Source organism: Nycticebus coucang, chromosome 16, assembly GCF_027406575.1.
Source record: "Nycticebus coucang isolate mNycCou1 chromosome 16, mNycCou1.pri, whole genome shotgun sequence".
Classification (NCBI taxonomy): Eukaryota; Metazoa; Chordata; class Mammalia; order Primates; family Lorisidae; genus Nycticebus; species Nycticebus coucang.
In genome coordinates, this window is record NC_069795.1 from 72789954 (window position 1) to 72804761 (window position 14808).

The window sequence follows — 14808 nt, forward strand, 5'->3', positions numbered from 1 at the left end:
GACTTTGGACAGGTTCATCACAATGTGTCTTGGAGAAGCTCAGTTGGAGTTGAGGCGACTTGGGGTCCGATAGGCCTCTGAAAGCAGTGTGTCAGAATCTTTGGTGATATTTGGGAAATTTTCTTTTATAATATTCTCTAGTATGGCTTCCATTCCTCTGGGGCATTCTTCTTCCCCTTCTGGAATTCCTATAACTCGTATGTTGGAACGCTTCATAAAGTCCCATAATTCTGACAGTGAACGTTCTGCTTTCTCTCTCTTCTTTTCTGCCTCTTTTACTATCTGAGTTATCTCAAAAACTTTGTCTTCTACCTCTGAAATTCTTTCTTCTGCATGGTCTAACCTGTTGCTGATACTTTCCATTGCATCTTTAAGTTCCCGAATTGACTGTTTCAGTTCCTTCAGCTCTGCTATATCCTTTTTATATTCTTCATATCGTTCATCTCTTATTTGATTCTGTTTTTGAATTTCCTTTTGGTTATTTTCCACTTTATTAGCAGTTTCCTTCATTGTTTCCATCATTTCTTTCATTGTTTTCAACATGTGTATTCTAAATTCCCTTTCTGTCATTCCTAACATTTCTGTATAGGTGGAATCCTCTGCAGTAGCTACCTCATGGTCCCTTGGTGCAGTTGTTCTGGACTGGTTCTTTATGTTGCCTGGAGTTTTCTGCTGATTCTTCCTCATGAGTGATTTCTTTTATCTGTTTCCTTGCCCTAATTTTCCTTTCACTTCCTCTTGCTCTTTAAGTTCTCGTGCCTGTGGACTAAGGGTTACAGGACCAGAAGGGTGAGAAGGTTGAAGAGCAAAAAAGGGATGAAAGAAAGGAGGACCAAGTGATAAGAAAAAAAAAGAAAAATAGAGAAAGGAGAGGGGGTGGGTAAAAGGAATATTGACAAAAAGAAGAGAGGCACAGAAAGAGGGAGACAGAGCAATATAGGTGTACAGTAGGGCACTTTGATACAACCTGAAAAAAAAACCACCTTCTGGGGGTGCCCAGTTGGGTGGTTCCCTTGAGGTTAGCAGCTCTTTGCTAACCTGATCAGACACAGTACCCCACCTCCACCCAGTAGAGAGGAAAGACAAAAATGCTATAAATCAAACCAAAACAAGCAAACAGAAAACTTTACGGGATAAAATTGGGTGGAAAACCAAATAATAGCGGTAGAAACACTAACAAAAATGAAGTTCTAATTATTGAAATAGGCAGCAATGGGAAATTATAATTAAACTAGAAAAATTGAGAAAGAAAAAGGATCTGTATGGAAAAGATTGCACTTAAAAAACAGAACAACAATCAACAACATCAAAATAAACAAAAAAAAAACACAACCAAAAACAAAGCAGTATGTATATGTTATTGAATATTGTCTGGGCAACACGTGGTCTTCTGGGGTATGAGATGTTAATTACAGTTCTGATACGACTGGAGGCTGCTAGTTTCTCAAACCCCAGCAGGTAGACACCCTAAATCTCTCTTCCGCCTACTTAAAAGGCACTTTGAACTTGTTCACTTGCTGAGCAAAAACTTTCCCAGGGAAGTGCTTGTCGCTGGAATCACTGCTGAAGTGGCTATCCACTTACCCTGTGTGCCAAAACTGGTCTCCCTCTGCCCCCAAGGGTTAGGGCTGCAAGGCGGCTCCGACCCCGCCCTTTGGCTACTTGGTCGCTGGGTTACCAGCTCCCACCCAATTCTAGCTCTGCGACCCTGAGGGCGGAGCTTGCCGGGGCAGATCACTCACAATGGCTGCCTGTGACCCAGAGCCAAACACTATTAGCTCCGTCTGGCTCAGCGGCTCAGACTGGGGCCCTAGACAAAGGCCAAAGTTCTCTGCACTCCTGCTCAGGCTCTCCCCAAGGCAGTTCAGTTGAGTGCCAAGTTCAAAGACACCAAAGCAGTTCACAGGTAAGGCCTTTCTGGTTTGCAGTCTCGCTGCTACTGAACTTACAGTTGCGTGTTGGTTTAGACGGATTGAACACACGCAACCCCTTGCCAGTTTTCCACTGTTTTAGTCCTCCTCTTGGGGTCCAGAAGTCTCTCGCTGACTCCCTGTATCCTCTCAGGGGTGATGATAGGCAGATCCCACCAGCCAGAGATGCCTGGAGTCCTATCTCCCCAGACTCACGGTGCCCAGATGCAAGGAAGCTGTTACTCGGCTGCCATCTTGCTCCGCCTCTCTTTCAACTTCTTTTGAAAATAATTTAATTAATGATCTTCAAAATTTTTCACAGCACTGTTTGGCACTTGTAGCTCAAACGGCTAAGGCGCCAGCCACATACACCTGAGCTGACAGGTTCAAATCCAGCCCAGGCCCACCAAACAACAATGACAGCTGCAACCAAAAAATAGCCGGGCATTATGGCGGGTGCCTGTAGTCCCAGCTACTTGGGAGGCGGAGGCAGGAGAATTGCTTGAGCCCAGGAGTTGGAGGATCCTGTGAGCTGTGATGCCACGGCACTCTACCCAGGGTAACAGCTTGAGGCTCTGTCTCAAAAAAAAAAAAAATTTTTTTTTTTTCACAGCACACATAAGATCTTCTCATGGCACACCGGTGTGCAGTGGCACTCTGGTTGAAAATCACTGACTTAGGGGCTAATACCGTCCAGGATGGGATGAGGGAAATCTCTTTCAAGCTGGCTGACATTTTGACATATCCTTATCATTCTTTGGTATCTCCTTGCCTTCTGACACCAGATAGTCCAGACGCATATTATTACTTCCTGAGATCAACCTTTTCCCCAAAGATCTCTGTTTCCTTTTAGTGGAGATGGCATTTGTTCCCGTATTTTTAGGTGACTCCCCTATTCTTCATTTCCTTTTCTAACATGAGAAACAGGGCTCCCATTTCCTCAATGTACTTAATTGTCTGCTTAAGTTTAGAAAACTAAAGAAAGTAGTTTCAAAATTGCTAATTATTTATATGCCATTTTTTCTGTTTAAGTAAAATTTACATACAATGAAATGCAAAAATCTTAAGTGTATAATTTAATGAGTTTTTTTTTTTTTTTTTTTTTTGGCCAGGGCTGGGTTTGAGCCCGCCACCTCCGGCATATGGGACCGGCACCGTACTCCTTGAGCCACCAGCGCCACCCAATTTAATGAGTTCTTAAAAAATGCATGCACCTGTGCAGCCCAACCCCATATCAAGATAAAAAGCGTTATTGTTACCCCCAAAAGTTGCTTCATGCCCCTTTATAGTCAAGCCAACCACTAGAGGCAACAATTTTATGATTTCTATTCACGACAGATTAGTTTTACTTGTGTAGAACTTTATATAAATGAAAATATGGAATGTAGTTTTTAGTGCCTGGCTTTTTTACCACACATTATTATTATTTTGGAGACAGGCTGGAGTGTACTGGAGCAATCATAGCTCACTGTAACCTAAAGCCCCTGAGTGCAAGTGATCCCCTTCCCTCAGCCTCCTGAGTAGCTAGAACCACAGGCACGCCTGGCTAATTTTTAAACTTTTTTTAGAGACAGGATCTTCCTATGTTGTCCAGGCTAGTCTCAAACTCCTGGCCTTGAACAATACTTCTGGCTTGGCCTCTGTAAGTGCTAGGATCACAGGCAAAAGCCACTGTGCCCAGCCATATCAATTAAAAAAAAATTTTTTTTGTGGTTCAAAAGATGGTCTATTTTGGTGAGTATTCTATGTGCACTTGAAAAGAATGTTCTACTTGTTTGGTGAAATGTTCTAAAATGTCATTGTGTTCTGTTTGCTTTATGGCATTATTCTTATTTTCTATATTTTCACCTATATTTGTTGGTAGTTGTTCTACAACTTACTAAGAGAAGAGTTTAGAAATCTCCCAAGTATAATTGTGAACCTAATTTTCCTTACATTTTGATCAGTTTTTGCCTCATGTACTTTGAAACTCTATTATTAGATGCATATTTATTTGTTATACTTTTTTGTTTTTTGACACAGGATCTCACTCTGTTACCTTGGCTAGAATATAGTAGCATCATCATAGTTCACTATAGCCTCCAACTTCTGGGCTCAAGAGATCCCCTGCCTTAGCTCCCAACTACCTGGGACTATAGGTGCATACCACCACACTAGCTAATTTTTAAATTTTTTGACGAGACCACTCTCATTATTGTCCAGGCTGGCCTCAAATTCCTGGCCTCAGGCAACCCTCCTGCTTTGGCCTGCCAAAGTGGTAAAATTACATGCATTGATCCACTACACCTGCTCATTATACCTTTTTGATGGAAAAATATTTTTCTTATGAAACAATTCTCTTTAAACTTGATATTTCTTATTCTGACAACACATAGTTCACTTTGTCTGATACTAATATCTACTTCACCTTTTTTTTTTTTTTGATTAGTGATTAGGTTTTTCTTTTTCTATCCTTTTCCTTTAAACCCGTCTATGTCTTTATCTCTAAAGTGGGCTTCTTGTAGATAGCCTACAACCGAGTCTTGCCTTTTTAAAAACATCAAATAAGATAATTTTTGCCTTTAATCTCAGGGTTCAGACCATTTACATTTAATATAATTATCACTGTAGTTGAGTTTAAATCTGTCATATTGGTTGTTTTTTATTTGCCTGATTTGTTCTTTGTTCCATTTTCCCTTTTTTCTTGCCTCCTTTGGCTTATTTTATAGAATTCTAACTTTAATCTCTCTATTAGCTTATAGGCACCTTTTTTTCCTTTTTAGTCATTCCTCTTCTAATATATATCTTTGACTTATCACATTCTACCTTAAATTATACTATTTCATGTGTGGTGAAAAAAACGTGCAACAGTATATACTTATTCCCCCTTCCTTTATGGCATTATTAACATATGTTTTACTTTGTTATAAGCTTCATTTGTTAATATTTTTGCTTTAAATAATTATACTAGAGAAATTTTTAAAAGGAGAAAAAATTTATAGTAATTTACATCTTCACCGTTTTTGGTACTTTTCCCCCTTTTTGTGTGAATTTGAATCATTTTCATTTAATATGAAGAACTTTCTTTAACATTTATTATAAATCAGGTATGCTAAAAACAAATTCTCTTATCTTTTGTTTACCTGATAATGTAATCATTTCAATTTTTGAAAGAATTTTGCTAGGTATAGAATTTGAGGTTGATAGGACTTTAAAATTTTCTTTCTTTTTTTTTGTTGAGACAGGGTCCCACCCTATGCCCCTCTGGCTTGCATTCTTTCTGCTGTGAAATGTGAGATCAATAGCACTTCCTATCTATGTTCCCTATATAAAAGATGGCTTCAGTGTTTCTCTGGTTATTTCTAATATTTTCTTTTAATTCTTGGTTTTCAGCAGTGAAGGTAATGTGCCCTGGTGTTGTCTTTCCTTGTGTTTGTCTGTTTGAGGTTAATTTCTTGAATCTGTGTGTTCATATTTTTCATCAAGTTTAGGAAAACTTTGGTCATTATTACTCCAAGTAGTTTTTTCCTCTCTTCTCTTTGGGGGACTCCAATTATATAAGTCTTAAGCCCTGCTTATTTTCAGCTTTTTTCCTCTGTCCTTTAATATTTTTGTATTGTTTCATTGCTGATCTTTTCTTCAGCAATGTCTAATCTACTGTTAAGCTTATACAGTAAAATGTCCATTTCAGATATTATATTTTTCTGCCCTACGAGTTTGATTTGGTCCTTTCCATGGTTTCCATGTCTTACATTGCATTTATGTTCCTTTAAGTTCTTGGGTGTATTTATACTAGCTGCTTTAAAGTTTGTATCTCCTTCAAAGTTTAATTTCATTATCTTTTTCAATTCTGGGTCTGTTTCTATTGACTTGTTTTTCTCCTGCTTATGGTCCATATTTTCCGCTTCCCCATATGTATAATAATTTTTGATCAGATAGTAGGCTATATGGCTATTAGATAATTGGGTGCCTGGATTTTGTTGTCTTTCTTCAAAGATTGTTAAGTTTCATTCAAACAAGCAGTTAATTGACTTGCAGATCACTTTGATTCAGCTTTGTTTAGGTAGGTCTAGAATGGTCTTTACTATCAGGCTAATTTAACATTATTTGTAAAGTCTGACCTTTCTGGGGTCTTTCTGCCAAATGTTCCAGGTTTTCAATATGATTTCCCCCATTCCAATCAGTTACAACTTACAGGTTTCCAAGATTTTTATTCAAGCTCTAATAGTTGTTCAGCTTAAATTTCCCTAGTAACTATTATCTACCAGACTTATAAAGTCAAGTCTTAAACCTACACCAAAGAGTCAAAGGGAGCCCTTAATGTATATTTCTGGAACTCTTTCTCTGGTACACTACCCTGAAAATATTAGTTGTTCTCAAACTCTCTTAATTACAATTTCTGTGTCCTCAGTTAAGCAAGAGCATTGTATACATACTGTGCTTGGCTTTCTTTTATCTTGTGCTTAAGTAAATATCTCTAGGAAGAAATCTCAAGAAGTTTGGGGGCTCATCTTTTCCTTCTTTCCAGGATCCCAATGCCTATAAAGATTTATTTCATTGGGCGGCACCTGTGGCTCAAAAGAGTAGGGCACTGGTCCTATATGCCAGAGGTAGCAGGTTCAAACCCAGCCCTGGCCAAAAAACTGAAAAAAAAAAAAAAAGAAAAAGAAAAAAGATTTATTTCATACATTTGGTCCAGTTTTATATTGTTTCTAGTAGGATGTTTAGTCTGGTATCAGTTACTTATTTATGATTGGGTGACACTTAAAATGTAAAATTTATATTGAATAAAATACATACTGAAAAATTGCATAAATCATAAGTTTATGCAATTCAATTAAGTTTTATTAATTGAATATACCATGTAACCAACACTCAGATCAAGAATAATATTATTATAACTCCAGAAGCCCTCTATTTCTCATTTCAAATGCAAATACCTACAGGTAACCAGTATCCTGACTTCTATTACATACACTATTTTTGTTTTTGAACCATATGTAAGCATAATCACATAGTATGCATGTTTTGTGTCTGACTTATTTCACTCAATACTGTGATTGTGAGTCATCTATGCTTTGCATGCAGTTGTAGATTTTTATTCTTTTTCTTCGTTAGTATTCTGTGAATATCGTTAAATTTATTCATCCTATTTATTCTTACATATGAATAAATTTGGTGAAACAAAGAAAAGATCTCTGAGTAAGTGCCTTTTAAGCTCCAGGCATGTTAAAGAGCCTTAAAGAATGTGCACAAAAAGGAACGGGGGCTGAGATGTGGCAAAGGCGAACATATGAATAATGTTGGGGTGAACATATGAATAAATTTCTGTTGAAATGATGCATTAACTTATTCCAACAACCACCAAGTTTATATAATTAATCCAGATCTTTCTTCTGAATTCTAGACTTATATGTCCAAATCTGCTTGACATCTTCATTTATAAGCATCTCAAATTTAACATATTCCAAATCATTTGCTCCTTTTATGTTCCCAAATGGCTTCTTAATCCATGTAGTTACTTATGAAGTAATTCTTAATACTCCTTTTTTATTGACCTTTCTTGGCAAATCAATCCAGTAAGTGCTTTGTATTCCACCTTCGAGTTATATATATTTTGAAATTATCTACCTTTTTCTCTCTCTACTGCCATTACCCTAGTTCAAGCCAATATCATTTCTGGCCTTGGACAATGCAGCTGTCTCCAAACTGGCCTCCCAGCAACCCTTTTTGCCCTTTTTCAATCTATTCCCCACAAATAGCCTGAGTGTGCTCTTATGTAAATCAGACCCTACTTAACAGTCTTTATTAACCGCTCACTGACCTTAGGCTATCTTCCAAAATACAGTCTGTAATCTATAATGTGGCCAAGAAAAGCCAGCATGGTCTGGCCTTTGCTACATCTCAGCCCAAGTTCCTTTTTGCTCCCTACATTCCAGCCACATTTCCTTTTAGTTCCTAGAACACACAAAGTTCTTTCATGCCCCCAACATCCTCATACATAATGGTCCCTTGGCCCAGAACATTCTTTAAAGCTCTTTAACATGCCTGGAGCTTAAAAGGCACTTATTCAGAGATCTTTTCTTTGACAGTTCAAAATTAAACCATCATTGCACCCACGATTTTTCCTGCATAGTACTGATCACAATGTATATAATTAGGTACCGATTTATGCTTTAATATCTCTAGGTCCTATTACACTTTAAATTCCATCAACTATTATGTTCACTCCCATGACCCAATGCCTAACAAGGCGCTTGGCACATGGTAAACAGTCAGTAAATGCCTATTTAATAATGCCCGACCTATGCGAATGCTGGAAGGTGGCCGTGGGTCTAGCATCTGGGCCTTCTTCCCTGCCACGATTAGTTTTCTTCTTGTGTGTGGTGGTAGATAGGGGCAAGTCCTTTCCTTGCTCTCCTAGCTGGAGCTCCTTTCAGCCCTTTGATAAACGTTTGCTCCAGGGCCGCGTGTAAGTGACAAACTGACGCCAGATACCCGGCCGCCGGCGAGAGAGGTTAGCTTTGTTTCTGAGACATCTCCCCGGGAACTTGCGTGAGAAGCTGCCAATCTCCTGGAGGGGGCGGGACTAAGGCGGGTCCTGAGAGGAGGCGGGTCTGCGTGTTCTTTCCGCAGGACCTGATTGGCCTGGGCAAGCTGAAGGAGCGTGGGTGGGGTTTGATACCACGGGCGCCAGCCACGTTGGACGCTGGGAAGCCCTGCCAAAGGCCACGCCCAGGCCCCCACAATGCACTGCAGGGCGCGTCACTTGGAGCGGTGGGTCCCGGCTGGACAGGTACTCCCCAGCTCCTCCCCTCCCTCTTTTCCTGCCTTAGGGACGCTCGAACCCCTGCCGGCAGCTCTCCTAGCTCTCCGCGTCACACCCACGGCCCACGCCCCCGGGACTACCGACTTACCCCCGGGCAGGAACCAAGTCTGTGCCGTTGGGGTGGGAGCTGCGTGTCTTTAGGGCCACGGAACTGTGGAGGGGGACATGAGGAGACCCGGTCCACTTAGACTTCAGGGGTCCGTGGGGCCGAGCGGGCGGCGGTTGCCCTTCGGCTGGCCTGCCTCGGCTGTGGGGCAGTCCGGGAAGGGGGATACGAAGGGTAGGGCCAGTCACCCTGACTTGCCAGCGGCGGGTGGTGGGATTCCCTGGCGCCGACATGTCAGAAATACAATGATCCACCAAGGCTGGTTAGGTGGCCCGAGAGAGCGTGGAGGTGCCATTTCCCATGTCTGTTAGTAAGGGAGAGACTTGAACCAGCGGCTTGCTTTGCGTTGTGTGAAATAAGCGCTGAGCCCCGAGATTTGTCTACGTTGGTTCACAGAAATCTCTTGGGGCCCTCTTAATGGCACTTTGGGAATAGTGTGGCAAAAGGTAGACCTGAGCAAGCGTCAGAAATCTCCAAAAGAGAAGGCTGAGCCCAAGTTGGCTTGAATGCCTCTGTTAGTGAAAGCAGCTTTAGAGTTTTCTCCAGCTGCTTAGTTCTCTGGATCATCCACCTGGAGCAGGTAGAGAGTTTGAGAACCAGCGCCTTTTATGTCTGTTCGGCCAAGGCAAAGCCCAGCCCAGACCTGAAGTGTCAGCCACTATACTGGAGATGTTAGAATCTCAGCTGACAGGTGGAACAGCCACTTTTTAAAACTCTAAATCACTTAACATATTACTAGTATTTGCTCATATACTATGATTGTAGGGAGTTAGGTAATACCTTACAGTACCTACAATCTGGTATATTGAGGTTCAGTATTTGAATCTGACACCTGTGACCATGTCCTAAGTTAATAGGATATTTGGGCATTTTCTGTGTTGAGAACCATTACATGTGTTTAGTTTTGTTTGTGTTTTTTAGTGTGTGTGACTCATTAAAATCTAAGTGTATGTTTCATTGATGTATGAAAGAAGCCCATTCCCTTCAATGCGTTTGAATAAGAAGTCTGGATAACTTGAGAGTTATTAGGGTTACACCTGAGTTTAAATCCCTACTTTGCCACTTACTAGTTTAGGGATTGAACAAATTACTTATTTTTGGAGCTTGGCTTTCCTCAAAGGTAAAATGGAACTAACAATACTTAACCTCACAGGGTTTTGCAAGGGTTAAATGAGGTAATGGGTATAAAATGCCTGGTCCGGGCGGCGCCTGTGGCTCAGTGAGTAGGGCGCCGGCCCCATATGCCGAGGGTGGCGGGTTCAAACCCAGCCCCGGCCAAACTGCAAAAAAAAAAAAAAAATAGCTGGGCGTTGTGGTGGGCGCCTGTAGTCCCAGCTACTCGGGAGGCTGAGGCAAGAGAATCGCTTAAGCCCAGGAGCTGGAGGTTGCTGTGAGCTGTGTGACGCCACAGCACTCTACCAAGGGCCATAAAGTGAGACTCTGTCTCTACAAAAAAAAAAAAAAAAAATGCCTGGTCCACAGGGGTAATCAGTAAGTACTAAGAATGGCATAGCAAATCCTTACTGCAGCACTTTTAGTATATTACAAGACTATGTTTTGGGTGTTTTACATGATCCTGTGAGGTAGATAGTATGGGCATCTTTAAAACAACCCTATGAGATAGGTACTTTAGTAGCTGTAATTTACAGGTGTATAAATCAAGATACAGAAAAGCAAAGCTTGCCAGCAATTACATGGCTGGTACATGGTGGACCCAGGATTAGAACCTAGGTAGCCTGGCTCCAGAGTCTGTCCTTTTAACTACCACAGTGTACTGCCTCTTAAAGAAAATGTAACCTGTTATTTTATTTCAAAATGAACAGCTAGATAGTTTTTGTATCACTGGTTTCTTGCCTCTTGTTGGTTTGGGGGGACTGATGTAGCACAGTGATGTAGAGATACAGGAAACATAGGTTTAAGTACCAGTACTGTCAAATACTAGGAGTGTAATGTTGAGAAAGTGAGCTTTATTTTCTCATCTGTAAAATGGACGTTATATCTACCTAATTGAACTATATGGTGCTACACAAATGTTGAGGATTGACATACTTTAGCATATATTGGGAGCTCTGTCCTAGATGTGAGTGTAATCTTGAGGAGCCTGCGCAGTGTAAGCACCCATAACAGGATTATCAAAGACTGCCAGTAAGGTAGGTGGAGGGTGGACAGCAAAATGGCAGAGTAGATTTTGGCTACCCTTGGTACTCTTTTTCCTTCCCTTCATGCTCTGTCTCCCAAGTGCCTTCCTGCTAACCTATGGCTTTGTAAAGTCATTTCTCTTTTCCATTCAATCTGCCCCCAGCCTGTGCATCACAATTAGTATAGCTTTCTTCCCAAATTAACCTCTACCCATTCCCACAGCTCTCAGTACTTTTAATAAAGTAATATGTACTGAGGTAGTGTTTCCCAAACATGAATACTGTCACACATGCAAGATAATGTGATAAATAGTTGATAATTAAAAAAAACTCCCCAAATTTTCACGTACACATATATTTGAATGAAAGAAAAAAGTTGATTTATCTAAAATTAGGAGGAAAAACAGTACCTGAAAACTGATTTCACAGATACTACTAAAAATACATAGGAGGAAATGTAACGTGAAAAACCAACAGTAGGTGAGATGAAGATAAGGTGTGAATTCTGAAGTGGTACTTGGATAACTGAAATTTGGAAAACGATGAGCTAAAATAAAATGTGAGTGCATGACCCCAGTATAAATGTTTTTAATCTTAAAGGTGGCATTTATGAAAGCATTTGGCTAGAAAGAAGATACAAAATCTACTTACATATTGGGTTTGTTTATTGCCTTTCTGATAAATCTTGGGCCCACAGTCATTACCCTACATGGCTCTGAAGAAGAGAGGTCAGCATCTTGTTATCTTGGGTCTAAGAGGTTACTTACCACTGCAGTGGTAGTCTGGCATTGTGGGAGTTTATTTTGCTTACATAAAAGTTTCCCCTTATTTACCTAGGTTATTACTTGGGCTTTTTCTTCCACTACTTGGGAAGAGGAAAACAGGCCACTACTCAGCCTCCCTGCTGCTGTCTAAAGGCAGGTGTAATATTTTTTCTGTGTTAAAGGTGAAAAACAGGCCAGTGGCCTAAAAAAGATATATGGCCCTGATAAAATAGAAATACTCCTTAATCTTACCATGCAATTGTTGAAACCTCTTGCTTTCCACAGTTCCACTGGTCCTTCCCTGGTGTTTTCCCAAGCACAGTCCTGCTTAGACCCCAACAGTACTCTAACTCTATTTGCCTTAATATGGACAGATTTCTTTTTCTATTAGCACAGTCCAGACAAGATTAGTTTTTTAAAAATAAACTACATTTTAAATCCAAGGTAAAAATTTAAAAGGGGGTTTCTTTATTTTGATTTGATGGAGAAACTGCTTATCCTGAGATGATCGGAATCCATCTACAAAATAGTTAAGCCTGGCATTGATTATCAGACATTTATCTGGGATTTTTTTGTTTTCTTAATTAAGTTCAGCTGGTTTGGATGCTGAATCAAATTGGGAGGAAGTGATTTCATTTTTTTTTTTTTTTTTTTTTTGGACAAAGTCTCACTCTGTTGCTTCAGGTTAGAGTGCCCTGGTGTCACCTAGCTCACACCAACCTCAAATTCCTGGCTTTGAGCAATCATCCTGCCTCAACCTCCTGAGTAACTGGGACTACAGGTAACTATCACAACACCTAGCTAATTTTTTTCTATTTTTAGTAAAATAGGTCCACTTGCTCAGGCTGGTTTCAAACTCCAGCTCAAGGGAGCTTCCTGCATCAGCCTCCCGAGTGCTAGGATTATAGGTGTGAGCCACTGTGCTCTGAGAATTTACTTTTTAGCCTTATCAGTTGTTAAATAGAAATAATCCTCAGGTAACCTTTTAAGAGTTTTGATGGAAAAAGTAATTGCTGTGTTCTGCTTTTGGTTAAAGCCTAAATTGTGTGTTAGGAATATCTGAAATGCAATTTTGTCTAACTTTAGTTGTTTTTTTTTTATTTACTTATTTATTTTTTTGAGACAGTGTCTTATTTTGTTGTCTTCTCGGTAGAGTGCCATGGCGCCATAGCGCACAGCAACCTCAAACTCTTGGGCTCAAGTGATTCTCTTGCCTCATCCTCCCCAGTAGCTGGGACTACAGGTGCCCACCACAGTGCCTGGGTTTTTTTTTTTTTTTTTTTTTGCAGTTTTTTAGCCAGGGCTGGGTTTGAACCCGCCACCTCTGGCATATGGAGCAGCACCCTACTCCTTTGAGCCTCAGGCGCTGCCCCAGTGCCTGGCTATTTTTAGAGACAGGGTCTCACTCTTGCTCAGGTCGGTCTTGAACCCATGAGCTCAAGCAATCCACCCACCTCAGCCTCCCAGAGTGCTAGGATTACAGGTGTGAGTCACCCTGCCTGGCCTTAACTTTAGTTTATAATTAGTAAAGTGCATCAGCCTCCTGAGTGCTAGGATTATAGTCTGTGTTGTCTTTGCTCTTTTCATTTAAATTTCTTTAATTTTGGATGTGATGTTTCTTGATGGCAGGAAACTTTAGTATCTGGCTTAATCTAAAGTAAATATTTGTTAAACTGAACTTGCAACCACTTTTCTCATATGTAGTGAGGAAGTATGAATCATATCTTTCTGTCTTTCAGCTCATTAAAAAGAAGTGAATAACTTTGAAGACTACATGGAAGTTGGCAATCTGTTAATAAAGATTATTCCTAATATTACTATTAGGATCCTAGAAAGGTTGGGCATAAAAAATGAATTTTTGCTGGGCAGCACCTGTGGCTTAAGGAATAGGGTGCCAGACCCATATACTAGAGGTGGCAAGTTCAAAACTGGCCCTGGCCAAAAACTGCAAAAAAAAAAAAAAAAAGAATTTTTGCACTTTTAAATACTAAAATATGAACTTTTGCAACTATCATCTGCCCTCATGTTAATTCCTAGAATGGTCATTTTGTTACATTTCCATGTCTGAAAAGACAACAGTTTATATTCGTAATAGTATGAAGTAAGACATTTTCCTACTTTCTTACACTTAGGCTAAAGGTTACAATTGTGGTTTATAATTAAACCACAATATAGATAGTATAGACAGTATAAATAGCCTCCTTCCATAAATTTTAGCTTTCCCTTGCTATTGCATTTAGGAGAGAAAAGAAACTGGATGAACAGAAAAAATGCAATTTTGATATGTCACATTGGCACTTTAGTTTGAAGATTCCACTGTGGTAACAAGGCTAATTTAACTTCATTTTTTTCTCTTTAAATAAATGGAGGATAAAAATATTAAAAACTAATGAAAAAAAAGAAAAGGGGTAGTAAATTTAGTGCATTACCTTTATTAGTTGGATTAATTTTTATTGTCAGGTCAGTTACCACCATGAATAGGCAGTTGGATTTTTATTTCACACAGCAATGAAAACTATTAATTCCTGATTTCCAAACTTGGTATCAGTTGGTTTTCTCTGGCATTTTGGGGGATGTATTACTAATTCAATATTCATTTTTGAAATGTGATAATCACCTAGCTGAAGTGGGCAGGTAAAGATTAATTTACTGTCTTAAGATTCAATATCTCTGAAAAAAAAAAACCTATGAAATTTGTGTCAGGCCAGGCACAGTGGCTCACGCCTGTAATCCTAGCACTCTGGGAGGCCGAGGTGGGTGGAATGCTTGAGCTCAGGAGTTCGAGACTAGCCTGAGCAAGAGCGAGACCCCAGCTCTACTAAAAATAGAAAAACTGAGGCAAGAGGATCACTTGAGCACAGGAGTTCGAGGTTGCTGTGAGCTACAATGATCCCATGGCACTCTACCTGGGGTGAAAGAGTGAACTGTGTCTCAAAAAAAAAAAAAAAAAAAATTTGTGTCAAATGTTTGAATTTTCAGTTTTTGCTATTGCTAGTGGAGAAGCCAGTGGCTCTGTTCTCTGATAGGCTGATAGAGAAGAGTTATCACATAATTTCAGATGATGAACATGTTTAATTCAGTG

General features: G+C 39.9%; 1 protein-coding gene across 3 annotated transcripts in view; it reads left to right on the forward strand.

Moving 5' to 3' along the window:
• The first annotated feature begins 8571 nt into the window (after positions 1-8571).
• Positions 8572-14808, forward strand: part of SEC22A (SEC22 homolog A, vesicle trafficking protein) — an 82528-nt gene continuing 76291 nt past the window's right edge. For 2 of the 3 annotated variants that reach the window (XM_053564430.1, XM_053564433.1), the window contains exon 1: positions 8572-8685. The gene's annotated coding sequence lies outside the window, so the exon portion shown is untranslated. Of the gene's footprint in view, positions 8686-12389; positions 12508-14808 lie in introns of those variants that run through there. The other variant, XM_053564432.1, reaches the window with a different exon arrangement.